Source organism: Schistocerca serialis, chromosome 9 (genome assembly GCF_023864345.2).
Source record: "Schistocerca serialis cubense isolate TAMUIC-IGC-003099 chromosome 9, iqSchSeri2.2, whole genome shotgun sequence".
Classification (NCBI taxonomy): domain Eukaryota; kingdom Metazoa; phylum Arthropoda; class Insecta; order Orthoptera; family Acrididae; genus Schistocerca; species Schistocerca serialis.
This window is the reverse complement of record NC_064646.1, coordinates 186,858,178-186,872,565: the sequence shown is the minus strand read 5'-3', so window position 1 is coordinate 186,872,565 and position 14,388 is coordinate 186,858,178.

Sequence of the window (14,388 nt, the reverse complement as noted above, 5' to 3'; positions counted from 1 at the left end):
TACATCTACATTCATACTCCGCAAGCCACCTGACGGTGTGTGGCGGAGGGCACTTTGAGTACCTCTATCGGTTCTCCCTCCTATTCCAGTCTCGTATTGTTCGTGGAAACAAAGATTGTTGGTATGCGTCTGCGTGGGCTCTAATCTCTCTGATTTTATCCTCATGGTCTCTTCGCGATATATACGTAGGAGGGAGCAATATACTGCTTGACTCCTCGGTGAAGGTATGTTCTCGAAACTTCAACAAAAGCCCATACCGAGCTACTGAGCGTCTCTCTTGCAGAGTCTTCCACTGGAGTTTATCTATCATCTCCGTAACGCTTTCGCTATTACTAAATGATGCTGTAAAGAAGCGCGCTGCTTTCCGTTAGATCTTCTCTATCTCTTCTATCAACCCTATCTGGTATGGATCCCACACCTGTGAGCAGTATTCAAGCAGTGGGCGAACAAGTGTACTGTAACCTACTTCCTTTGTTTTCGGATTGCATTTCCTTAGGATTCTTCCAATGAATCTCAGTCTGGCATTTGGTTTACCGACGATCAATTTTATATGGTCACTCCATTTTAACTCACTCCTAATGCCTACTCACAGATAATTTATTGAATTAACTGCTTCCAGTTGCTGACCTGCTATATTGTAGCTAAATGATAAGCGATCTTTCTTTCTACATTGAGATTCAATTGCCATCCCCTGGGCTACCTCAAATTTTAAATCCCATAGTGCTCAGAGCCATTTGAACCATGTGAACCAGCAGAAACGTTTGCTAAACGGTCGTCGTAGAGGAATTGTTCGTAGCCTGTTGGTTAATATGGGTGGTCAGTTTCTCAGCAGTTGCACGTCTGTTCGTCCGTGCACATGTCGGCTGCCGTCGTTCACCGCTGTGATCCATGGCTCGCGATGCACCACAGTTGCCCCGGCCATGTACGGTACATTTCAACCAAGGTGGCATGCGAATAGTTTAAAGACTTAACTGTTGCAGAAATGTTTCCACCTTTGACGGAAATCGAATTATCATGCCCTTCTGGATGTCATATAAATCGCTCCATTCCCGGATAACGACAACTACACTCCTGGAAATGGAAAAAAGAACACATTGACACCGGTGTGTCAGACCCACCATACTTGCTCCGGACACTGCGAGAGGGCTGTACAAGCAATGATCACACGCACGGCACAGCGGACACACCAGGAACCGTGGTGTTGGCCGTCGAATGGCGCTAGCTGTGCAGCATTTGTGCACCGCCGCCGTCAGTGTCAGCCAGTTTGCCGTGGCATACGGAGCTCCATCGCAGTCTTTGGTAGCATGCCGCGACAGCGTGGACGTGAACCGTATGTGCAGTTGACGGACTTATGAGCGAGGGCGTATAGTGGGCATGCGGGAGGCCGGGTGGACGTACCGCCGAATTGCTCAACACGTGGGGCGTGAGGTCTCCACAGTACATCGATGTTGTCGCCAGTGGTCGGCGGAAGGTGCACGTGCCCGTCGACCTGGGACCGGACCGCAGCGACGCACGGATGCACACCAAGACCGTAGGATCCTACGCAGTGCCGTAGGGGACCGCACCGCCACTTCCCAGCAAATTAGGGACACTGTTGCTCCTGGGGTATCGGCGAGGACCATTCGCAACCGTCTCCATGAAGCTGGGCTACGGTCCCGCACACCGTTAGGCCGTCTTCCGCTCACGCCCAAACATCGTGCAGCCCGCCTCCAGTGGTGTCGCGACAGGCGTGAATGGAGGGACGAATGGAGACGTGTCGTCTTCAGCGATGAGAGTCGCTTCTGCCTTGGTGCCAATGATGGTCGTATGCGTGTTTGGCGCCGTGCAGGTGAGCGCCACAATCAGGACTGCATACGACCGAGGCACACAGGGCCAACAACCGGCATCATGGTGTGGGGAGCGATCTCCTACACTGGCCGTACACCACTGGTGATCGTCGAGGGGACACTGAATAGTGCACGGTACATCCAAACCGTCATCGAACCCATCGTTCTATCATTCCTAGACCGGCAAGGGAACTCGCTGTTCCAACAGGACAATGCACGTCCGCATGTATCCCGTGCCACCCAACGTGCTCTAGAAGGTGTAAGTCAACTACCCTGGCCAGCAAGATCTCCGGATCTGTCCCCCATTGAGCATGTTTGGGACTGGATGAAGCGTCGTCTCACGCGGTCTGCACGTCCAGCACGAACGCTGGTCCAACTGAGGCGCCAGGTGGAAATGGCATGGCAAGCCGTTCCACAGGACTACATCCAGCATCTCTACGATCGTCTCCATGGGAGAATAGCAGCCTGCATTGCTGCGAAAGGTGGATATACACTGTACTAGTGCCGACATTGTGCATGCTCTGTTGCCTGTGTCTATGTGCCTGTGGTTCTGTCAGTGTGATCATGTGATGTATCTGACCCCAGGAATGTGTCAATAAAGTTTCCCCTTCCTGGGACAATGAATTCACGGTGTCCTTATTTCAATTTCCAGGAGTGTATTTTTCACATACCCTCGACACTCTTCATACACCCACCAATGCTAGGGCTACCAGCTGCCATCTGTGAGTGGTTATTCCACGTTGATCCCTAACACAGGCGATGGTCATATTAATGTGAGTGGACCCTGTAACAGTAACACAACTTTGTACTGAACTATAGCCATGGAAGGCATATTGAACATCTCGTGTGACAAAGAGTTGCATGTGGTATGCTGGTGCGTTCTGTCCTTGCGTGTTTCGCATAATTAATAAGTTGGACAAAATTATTTTTAACAAGGAAGTAAAGCGTTTCCAGACCCATGTTCGTATAAAATAATCTTTTGTCTACATGTGAGGAATGTGACCTGTAATTTGTGCCATGCATTTTTGTTACATCTTGCATGTGTTGTTACATGTTCTCTTCATATCTGTAAGGCAAAACTGGACTCAGTCCGATGCTTGGTTTGAACACCGCACTGTTCTATGAGCGTCATTATATTCTAGATGATGTGCTCTTGCTTTCTTCCGACCTGTGTATTGATTTAACTACCCAATTATAGCGGAACATACAGTTCTACGTGGGCTCGGAATCACGTTGTCCACTTGGCAGAGAGAAAATTGTGTAGAGTGTGGAGATTTACTCCACAACAAGGTACTCAGATATGGCGTGATTCAGAGTTTCTGATGCTCTAAATTACAAATCAGTGCTCAAATTTTCTTAGTGCATAACTGTAACTGACAGGTTCCATGACCAGCAGGGATATTTGTTAGAGCTTCTTTGCTTAACATGTATTTTTAATCTCTTTTCGATTTTGAGAACATTTCAAACGTTACGACAATGTAAGATTTATGGGAATAATAAGTCTTACTATTTTTGTGCAGTTAGTCACCGGATCCTGTGTAAGATGGCAAGAACTATGCCCCTTGCATGAAGTCATTAAAGATCACCTAACTCACGTTGAGCGAACAGTAGGGCTGAACAAAAATGACTGACAAGGCACAATGCATCTTGTAGAAGGTATAGTATGGACGTATTGGAATAATTAATGTCAGGTGATGCTTTTAAAGTAATTCACACGACATGAAAATTTTGTGGAATCGCATCGGTTTACTGGAGGCTAGTTTACCCCAGGGAAGTATTCGAGTGACCGTGGCCGGCAGGGGAGTAGCGAAGGGAAGCGACAATAGGCAGCTTAGGGTGGCTCAAGCTCTGAGAAAGTGGTAATGGGGCACGGCCTCCAGCTGCCATAAGATGAGTGACAGTGAGTGGGTGGTTGACCCCATGCTGGTGTACGGGGAAGCAGACGGAGAACTTATATACTTGTTAATAAATGTCTGTCATCCCATTTTCAGTGAAACATGCGAGAAAGCCGCGCAAAGCTATGGTGGAGCGGTCAACAGAGGTTAAAATATGTGTGTTTGTGACTATAGCAACTTCACGCTGAATTCACGGTCGCAGAGACTGAAGCAAATCAGGTGAAGAGCGACAGAATGAAATACGCCGGCCTCCGATGGGAATGTAAGACCTAGGAATTGGAAGTACTCTCCTGGGAGTCAGAATTCCGGAAAAACTGGTGTTTGTGCAGACGCTAACCTTGATGGGTGGCCTGGGAGGTGCTAAATAGCAGAAGATGAGATGAAGGGAAATTTTGTGGGAATTTGTTCACTTCCTAGACAAGGCATTGCTCGGCACTGGGAAGCGACGCATAATTAATGCGACTTGCGCTGCATTGGTGTAAGTGATTTTGCTGGAGGGGAAACCGAGGCGAAGAGCGGACTGTGAGAAGTCTCCGTAGAGGTCTTCCATTCCCAGCTTGCCTACAGTGCAGACGTGGCATTCTTTACTCAGCTTGCCCAAGAAAGAGTGAGCATCTCTCAGCTTAGGACTTAGCAAATGGAACGATTGAGCTTGGAGATAGGAAGTTTTGGTTCAGCTATGTACTGAGGAAGATAGCTAGGAGTGAATAGACGAGCGCAGCCTTGCAGCACCATGAGGTCGGCCGACATCTGCACAACGACACCGCTCTGCCCAACTGAATTCAGTGATATTGTGCCTGCTCTGGCCACTGATTAATTTGTTGGATCACGTTTGCAAAGTTTCCATGAGGGTTTCATGGGTTGTGTATTGTAGAATTCTTCTCGCACTTCGCATTATGCCTGGGTCAGTCGGTAGGAATTACTTTTGATTTATCGCGCTTTACTGCACGCAAACGCAATTTATTACCACTGCCTATCAGGAGAGTCATGTAATGTGATGATTGAATGTCGTGAGTTAAAATAAATCTGTGCTAATCGACTACATCTGTTTTCAATCAAGTAGTTGAAGTCCCAAGTCACTTTCTTAATTAATTTTATATTCAACATTGGCATCTGGTGTTCGATAGCTGAATATAACATTAATGTGCAGCCCTTTTTAATTAATAGGGATCAATTCTGAACCAGTTAATGTCAACACCGCCACTGCAGTTCAATCAGGAGTCACAGGGCCTTATTACTTTCTTTGCGTTATCCGACATGGCGGCAGTTTTGCACTCTCTGTTGATCTGTTAGTCAATTACCTGGGGTGAACCAGATAAGTGATAGGTGGGGTGTTACATATGGCTGACCCATGCCAGGATACGATACTTCAGGATTTGATGGGAAGTAGTCTTGAAAAAGGAAAATTTTCTACGTGATCCATTGCTTAGCCATTTCTAAATGAAAAACGGGTAGCATTAGTTACAATTAGTTACATTTTCTTCTTCATCTGCTGTCCTTTCAAATTGACATTTATAGTTGCCTATGCATTGTATTTGTGATTTGTTGGAATACTTATGATGTGTAGTGCTGTAATCAGCCGATGCTGAGCACACAGAACACAATCATTGGTACTAGCCCTTTGGGGGGAATGCTTCATGAATTGTTTGTCAGGTCACTGCTAACACCCAGTGTATCAATTTGTGTCCTGATATATGTCTTGCGTTATCTAATTATTGAGAATAAGGGGTACCTTGGTTTTGAGTTTTCGTGTAACATAAAAGTGCAAATGATAACTAGGGGAAAAGCCAAGACAACGGCAGAATATAATCAGACTGTTACTTGGGAGAACATGGGTAATAGTAGGGAAAGCTCTACCGATGAGCGTGACGAACGCGAGTTGCAACTTCGTGAAACTGGGTCTCACGACTGGTTTAGTCCGTTGAATAGCAAGGACGGTGATTCAGTCAGTGATACTGAGGACTCGGGGGACGCAGGGAGTACAGGATTAATCCCTAAGTATGGAAGATGTAGCCCAAGAAGCCAGAGTGTGTAGGAATAAAACGGTGTCCGACCATTATCAAACGATTCATTATTCATTCACAAGTGATCCGACGAGGGCGCGGAGACGGTACTTGTCTAGATATGGAAGGGTTCCTCAGAACAGAGGAGAAGAGTCGCATTTTCAACCACAAAAGAACGAGGATCAAAATGGGGCTACTACCAAAAATGTTACGGAATTGATGCAACAGATGCAAACTGTGAACTTAGGGCAGAGCGTCAACCTTAATACCGAAATTAAAAAGGCGAATTCGGAGCTGAAAGAGCAGAGCACCAACCTTAATGCCGAAATTAAAAAGGCGAATTCGGAGCAGAAATATAGGCTCACAGAAGTTCATAGGGAAGTAAAAGAGGAGGTAAAGAATCTCGGCGTCAAAATAGAGAAAGAGATTGCCATCATCAAGCGAAGGGCAATTGAAGCCAAATTAATTGCGAAAGGTGCAAGGAAAATAGCGAGAGAAACTCGGGACTCCACGCAAAACACGGCAAAAGTAGGAAAGGTCATGTTATCAAGGCTGCAAAGCCGGATAAAACGTGTCGAAGAAAAGCAACAAGAGCAACCGGACATAGGGCCTATCGAGATGTGGAAAGAGGAGGTGGCGATATTAAAAAGGAATTTAGAGGACGAGGTAAAACGTCTCATTACAGAGACATCAGGAAAGGAGAAGGGTGTAATTACTGCGTCGACTGAACCGTCACTTGCCGGAACACAGATAACCACTTCAGGGTGTGACAAAGTTGACACCATAAGCAACGGGAGCCACGACTTGATTCACAGCTCTTAGGCAACGACCGAGGTAAACACGGACAGCGCGCAGCAGTCCAGTGAGTACAATTGCTGTCGGCTGATTAGATGTACCGAACAACTGTCGAACATAGAGAGGGGGATAGATGACGATAGCGTGTCGGAACGAATTATTCCACGTCCCGAAGTTCATACGAATCGTAAGAACGGGCGAAATGATAACTGGAATGGTGACCGGTTTGACTACAAGCATTTTGTATCAGTCCGAAAGTTCCATCACTACAAGGACGAAGGTAATAGCTTGCATCCAAAAAAATTTATGGGACAATTCGAGTTATCTTTGCCCCCACACTGGATTTTGTGTGCTCCCATATGGAGGGCGCGACCGCTGAATACATGAGAAAGGTAGCGAAGACGAGCGTCTCGTTCGAAGTATTCAAGAATGCCTTCTTGGACAAGTATTAGTCTAAAGAAGCCCCAGAAAGGATCAAACAAGAAATTATGATGTCCAGAGATATGGAAGGGGCAGGGTACCGGAGTCCGGTGAAATTTTTTGAAAATATGACAAAAAGGAACCAGTACCTAGACAACCCATGTAGCGGTGCGGAAATCATCAGATTATGCTACATGAAGCTTCCCAATTTGTATCAACAATCACTTACCGGTCGTTGTGGTAGCGATACTGAGGTATGTAAGGGCATTCTGCGCGAGCTGGAAGCCGCATTTCAAGAAGAACAGGCGCGGAAGAAACGCCGACAGCGTAAACAAAATAACAACCGTTGCAATAATGAACCCCAGTGGGATAGTAGGCCAGTACCGAACAACAACGGCCACAATCAAGATAAGAGTAATGGCAACTCGAAAAGAAGGTACACGGAAGAAGAGCGACACTCTCCGGTGTAACATAATAAATCACAAAGGACTTGGGGCGGTAATCAGCAATCGGGAAGAAACAGGAATAATGGTTACCAAAATAACAACCAGGAAGAGGTCGAAGTCCGCCCTCCAAAGCCTGGTCCATCCCACCTTAAGGAGCAGGATTACGAATGACTAGACCAGAGGGCGGACGTAGTAAATATAGGTTTAGAATAAGGATTTTTGTTAAAGTGTCTTGTTTGTTTGCGTATATACTGATCTTAGTGGTAGAATGTCTCGTTGATATGTGCCGATATTTTATGTTTATTATTAATAATGATATCTCGCCACTAGATGTGGAGGAAGTGCACTAGATTATTTTGTAAAAACACATGATTAAAGAATGGAAAACAAGTATTTCTGGGCGTACCCTAGGAAAAGATGGATTAGAGACTGTGTAAGTTAAAGGATTGTTCACCGTAATTGTATCTCCGTCATTGGAGAACATATTTAAAGTGGCCAGTCCCGTAGGTCGTTATGAGGACGCACCGACACCTCTCGTATACCCTGAATAAAAAATGGTTCAAATGGCTCTGAGCACTATGCGACTTAACTTCTGAGGTCATCAGTCGCCTACAACTTAGAACTAATTAAATCTAACTAACCTAAGGACATCACACACATCCATGCCCGAGGCAGGATTCGAACCTGCGACCGTAGCGGTCGCTCGGCTCCAGACTGTAGCGCCTAGAACCGCACGGCCACTCCGGCCGGCTACCCCTGAATACGTAAGAGGTGGACAGATATGCGCACTTGAGTGAATTAGCGCACCTAGTGCATGTTAAAAAAGAACCAGATGTAATCATCCACAGAGAAAACAGTAGCATTGATACGCCAGAAATACTTGTTGATACCAAGATAGTGTAACAACTGCGAGTGTGAGCAGTGAGCTATATTTGTGTTGTGCCATTGTGACATTACTAATCCGAAACATGTTCACAGGCCTTATAAAACCATTCGTGACAAAAGGAGAAAACGGGAAGAAAATAGAGGAGAGAAGAAGTGTCGCAATAGAACACGATGACGGACGCTATCCAAACTTCCAACAAAAATCTTGATAAGACTGACACATGTCTATGTTTGTTGTGTTTTATACATGTTCGCAGGCACAATAAGAGGGACGTCTGCCACATAGGGAATTCACAAGAAAAACAAGATCAGAGATAAAAAGTAGTAAATAGTAAATATGTAGTCGGGTTGGCCAACACCGTGTTAGTCGTAGGAATTGGTAGTTAGGAATGGTGGTGGGATCCTGTCCAGATAATCTTGATTCCCTATCCCTTGATTGTGTGTGTGTGAATGACTGTGAAGCAAGTTGTCTTGTACATTTTTTTTGTTTATGTATAAAAAAAAAGTTCTGTTACATTTCAATTTTAATTGATCCTGAAGTTGATTTACAAACAAGAAAAATGGTTCAAATGGCTCTGAGCACTATGGGACTCAACTGCTGAGGTCAGTAGTCCCCTAGAACTTAGAACTAGGTAAACCTAACTAGCCTAAGGACATCACAAACATCCATGCCCGAGGCAGGATTCGAACCTGCGACCGTAGCGGTCTTGCGGTTCCAGACTGCAGCGCCTTTAACCGCACGGCCACTTCGGCCGGGACAAACAAGAAAATCATTCCTTTTGTAATTAGACAATGTCATTTCTTTTAAAAAAAATGTATGGTACTGATGGTTAAACACGAGCTCTTTCCATGTACTAAAATGTGGCGTAATTGAGCAAGAGGGAAATGAAGCTACGACACCTGGCACACCACACACGAGCTGACAAGGAACGAGGACGACAGCGATGAGGGGAGCACGCAGCTGACGATGGTGATGGCATGCAGACCACGCCCTGAATCAACGGGGACGGTGGTCAACTCAGCAGCCAAGGAGAGGTGAGATCCAACACCTCTGTGTACAACAAAGATGTCGGTCCTGGTCTCTATACACGGTGCGGATTGGGGGCAGCAATGAAGAGGTCCAAAAAGGTTTCTATATTTGTTGCTCGCCATGTCAGGTGGAGCGGCAGCCCAGCTGACCTTTTGTGCCTAATGACACCAACTTTGAGGATCTGAGCTAAAAATAGGCTGTCATCTGATCACGGTCCCTCCCTTGCCCTAAAGCGTCTATAGAAGGAGCAATGGCATGTGGCTGAGCCGTGAGAGGTCACCGATCATAGATGCACCGATGGGATCTTGGGCCTGTCGGACAAGATGTCAACAACGAGCTCTTAGGTGAGAGCCATCCTGCCTCAAGAAGAAGCGGTTGCCTGTGGCGCCATCTCGGTAATCGACGTTGCTCTCTTCTCAGCCGTTAGCCATCCCTCAACTTGCTAGTCAGAACTAATGTCACTTCCGCTCCTGCAAGAAACTTGTGCCGTGTGTGTGAGCGCGTCAGTGTGGATTCAAAATGAATGACATGCACCTCAACGAACGCGAGGTACTCATTTGTTCTGTTTATGAATCATGTTATAAGAAGGTTACGATTTTATAAATGTGCCATGTGTTAAACCGTCATATATTTGTCATGCCACGTCTCTTTGTGTTAAAATAAGATTTCACACTTACACCTTGTTACAAATACACAACAGTGGTTGCTCAATACGCAATGATACTTGTTATTTTGGTTGTGTTTTACATATATAGCAAATAAAGAAAAGATGTTATGTGAACATGTGTCCGGAAACGCATAATTTCCATGTTAGAGCTCATTTTAGTTTCGTCAGTATGTACTGTACTTCCTCGATTCACCGCCATGATTTCATACGGGATACTCTACCTGTGCTGCTAGAACATGTGCCTTTACAAGTACAACACAACATGTGGTTCATGCACGATGGAGCTCCTGCACATCTCAGTCGAAGTGTTCGTACGCTTCTCAACAACAGATTCGGTGACCGATGGATTGGTAGAGGCGGACCAATTCCATGGCCTCCACGCTCCCCTGACCTCAATCCTATTGACTTCCATTTATGAGGGCATTTGAAAGCTCTTGTCTACGCAAACCCGGTACCAAATGTAGAGACTCTTCGTGCTCGTATTGCGGACGGCTGTGATACAGTACGCCACTCTCCAGGGCTGCATCAGCGCATCAGGGATTCCATTCGACGGAGGGTGGATGCATGTATCCTCGCTAACGGAGGACATGTAGCGAAATGCAGGAAGTTCTGCAGCGGATAGGCACTTGGTGCAGGGAGTGGCAACTGACCCTTAACATAGACAAATGTAATGTATTGCGAATACATAGAAAGAAGGATCCTTTATTTTATGATTATATGATAGCGGAACAAACACTGGTAGCAGTTACTTCTGTAAAATATCTGGGAGTATGCGTGCGGAACGATTCGAAGTGGAATGATCATATAAAAGTAATTGTTGGTAAGGGGGGTACCAGGTTGAGATTCATTGGTAGAGTCCTTAGAAAATGTAGTCCATCAACAAAGGAGGTGGCTTACAAAACACTCGCTCGACCTATACTTGAGTATTGCTCATCAGTGTGGGATCTGTATCAGATCGGGTTGACGGAGGAGATAGAGAAGATCCAAAGAAGAGAGGCGCGTTTCGTCACAGGGTTATTTGGTAACCGTGATAGCGTTACGGAGATGTTTAGCAAACTCAAGTGACAGACTCTGCAAGAGAGGCGCCTTGCATCGCGGTGTAGCTTGCTCGCCAGGTTTCGAGAGGGTGCGTTTCTGGATGAGGTATCGAATATATTGCTTCCCCCTACTTATACCTCCCGAGGAGATCACGAATGTAAAATTAGAGAGATTAGAGCGCGCACGGAGGCTTTCAGACAGTCGTTCTTCCCGCAAACCATACGCGACTGGAACAGGAAAGGGAGGTAATGACAGTGGCACGTAAAGTGCCCTCCGCCACACACCGTTAGGTGGCTTGCGGAATATAAATGTAGATGTAGATGTAGACATTTTGAACATTTCCTGTAATACAGTGTTTGAATTCACGCTGGTACGTTCTGTTGCTGTGTGTTTCCATTCCATGATTAATGTGATTTGAAGAGAAGTAATAAAATGAGCTCTAACATGGAAAGTAAGCGTTTCCGGGCACATGTCCACATAACATATTTATACTTTCTTTGTGTGTGAGGAACGTTTCCTGAAAATTTGGCAGTACCTTTTTGTAACACAAAAAACACCTTTATTTATGAAATGTCAAACAGGCATTCACATACACTCCTGGAAATGGAAAAAAGAACACATTGACACCGGTGTGTCAGACCCACCATACTTGCTCCGGACACTGCGAGAGGGCTGTACAAGCAATGATCACACGCACGGCACAGCGGACACACCAGGAACCGCGGTGTTGGCCGTCGAATGGCGCTAGCTGCGCAGCATTTGTGCACCGCCGCCGTCAGTGTCAGCCAGTTTGCCGTGGCATACGGAGCTCCATCGCAGTCTTTAACACTGGTAGCATGCCGCGACAGCGTGGACGTGAACCGTATGCGCAGTTGACGGACTTTGAGCGAGGGCGTATAGTGGGCATGCGGGAGGCCGGGTGGACGTACCGCCGAATTGCTCAACACGTGGGGCGTGAGGTCTCCACAGTACATCGATGTTGTCGCCAGTGGTCGGCGGAAGGTGCACGTGCCCGTCGACCTGGGACCGGGCCGCAGCGACGCACGGATGCACGCCAAGACCGTAGGATCCTACGCAGCGCCGTAGGGGACCGCACCGCCACTTCCCAGCAAATTAGGGACACTGTTGCTCCTGGGGTATCGGCGAGGACCATTCGCAACCGTCTCCATGAAGCTGGGCTACGGTCCCGCACACCGTTAGGCCGTCTTCCGCTCACGCCCCAACATCGTGCAGCCCCATTGAGCATGTTTGGGACTGGATGAAGCGTCGTCTCATGCGGTCTGCACGTCCAGCACGAACGCTGGTCCAACTGAGGCGCCAGGTGGAAATGGCATGGCAAGCCGTTCCACGGGACTACATCCATCATCTCTACGATCGTCTCCATGGGAGAATAGCAGCCTGCATTGCTGCGAAAGGTGGATATACACTGTACTAGTTCCGACATTGTGCATGCTCTGTTGCCTGTGTCTATGTGCCTGTGGTTCTGTCAGTGTGATCATGTGATGTATCTGACCCCAGGAATGTGTCAATAAAGTTTCCCCATCCTGGGACAATGAATTCACGGTGTTCTTATTTCAATTTCCAGGAGTGTATAATTGAATGAGAGCAACCACTATCAACTTCACAAAATGTTACACGAATATTGTTCATGTTTGTTTTTAGTAATATAATTCGAGTAGGGATGGATAACTGAGAGTGAATGGACCATAAGTTATAATTGCGGGTCTTGCCATTCAAATGACAAGCACACAGGTGCTTAAACATGTGTATTTGCGCTTTGTGACGTGTTTCCTTGTAATATAATTGTGGTTTTCTTTTGAGTACTCAGACCAATAATTGTCTCAGGAACCGGCAGAGATTAAAGTAAGTTTACGACTAAATAATGACCACGGATTTACCAGTAAATCCAGTCATTGAAGGCAGGTACCCTAGGAATGAGTGGGAGTTTGCATCAGAGAGGAGGCAGTGGTAATCAATCGCCCGTAACTAATCACGCGAACGGATTAAAATACCAATTATGGAGATATTAATTTTGCACCACAGGTGGTAACACCATAGGAGTCATCACCTCCACTACAAATGGTTCAAATGGCTCTGAGCACTATGGGACTTAACATCTGTGGTCATCAGTCCCCTAGAACTTAGAACTACTTAAACCTAACTAACCTAAGGACATCACACACATCCATGCCCGAGGCGGGATTCGAACCTGTGACCTTAGCAGTCGCGCGGTTCCGGACTGAGCGCCTAGAACCGCTAGACCACCGCGGCTGGCACCTGTACTACAAAATTCATTTGAAGAGAGGGGCTATGTAAGATGGCAAGAACTATGCCCCTTACATGAAGTCATTAAAAATCAACTGACTCACGTTGAGCGAACACTAGGGCTGAACAAAAATGACTGACAAGGCACAATGCATATTGTAGAGGGTATAGTATGGACGTATTAGAATAATTAATGTCGAGTGATGCTTTTAAAGTAATTCACACGACATGAAAACTTTGTGGAAACGCGTCGATTTACTGGAGGCTAGTTTATCACAGGGAAGTATTCGAGTGACCGTGGCCGGCGGGGGAGCTGCGAAGGGAAGCAACAAGAGGCAGCTTAGGGTGGCTCAAGCTCTGAGAAAGCGGTAACAGGGTGCAGCCTCCAGCTACCTTAAGATGAGTGACAGTGAGTGGGTGGTTGACCCCATGCTGGTGTACGGGGAAGCAGACAGAGAACTTGTACACCTGTTGATAAATGTCCGTCATCCCGTTTCCAGTGAAACATGCGAGAAAGCCGCGCAAAGCTATGGTGGAGCGGTCAACAGAGGTTAAAATATGCATGTTCATGACTATAGCAACTTCACGCTGAATTCACGGTCGCAGAGTCTGAAGTAAATCAGGTGAAGAGCGACAGAACGATATACGCTGGCCTCCGATGGGAACGTGGGACCAAGGAATTGGAAGTACTCTCCTGGGAGTCAGAATTCCGGAAAAACTGGTGTTTGTGCAGACGCTAACCTTGATGAGTGGCCTGGGAGGAGCTAAATAGCAAAAGTTGAGAGGAAGGGAAATTTTGTGGGAATTTGTTCACTTCCCAGAGCAGGCACTGGTCGGAGCTGGAAGCGACGCATAATTAACGTGACTTGCGCTGCAATTGGCATAAGTGATTTTGCTGGAGGAGAAACCGAGGCCAATAGCGGACTGTGAGAAGTCTCCGTAGAGGTCTTCCATTCCCAGATTGCCTATAGTGCGGACGTGGCATTCTTTACTCAGCTTGCCTGAGAAAGAGTGAGCATCTCTGCAGTTTAGGACTTAGCAAATGGAACGACTGAGCTTGGAGATAGGAAGTTTTGGTTCAGCTATGTACTGTGCAAGATAGCTAGAAGTGAACAGAT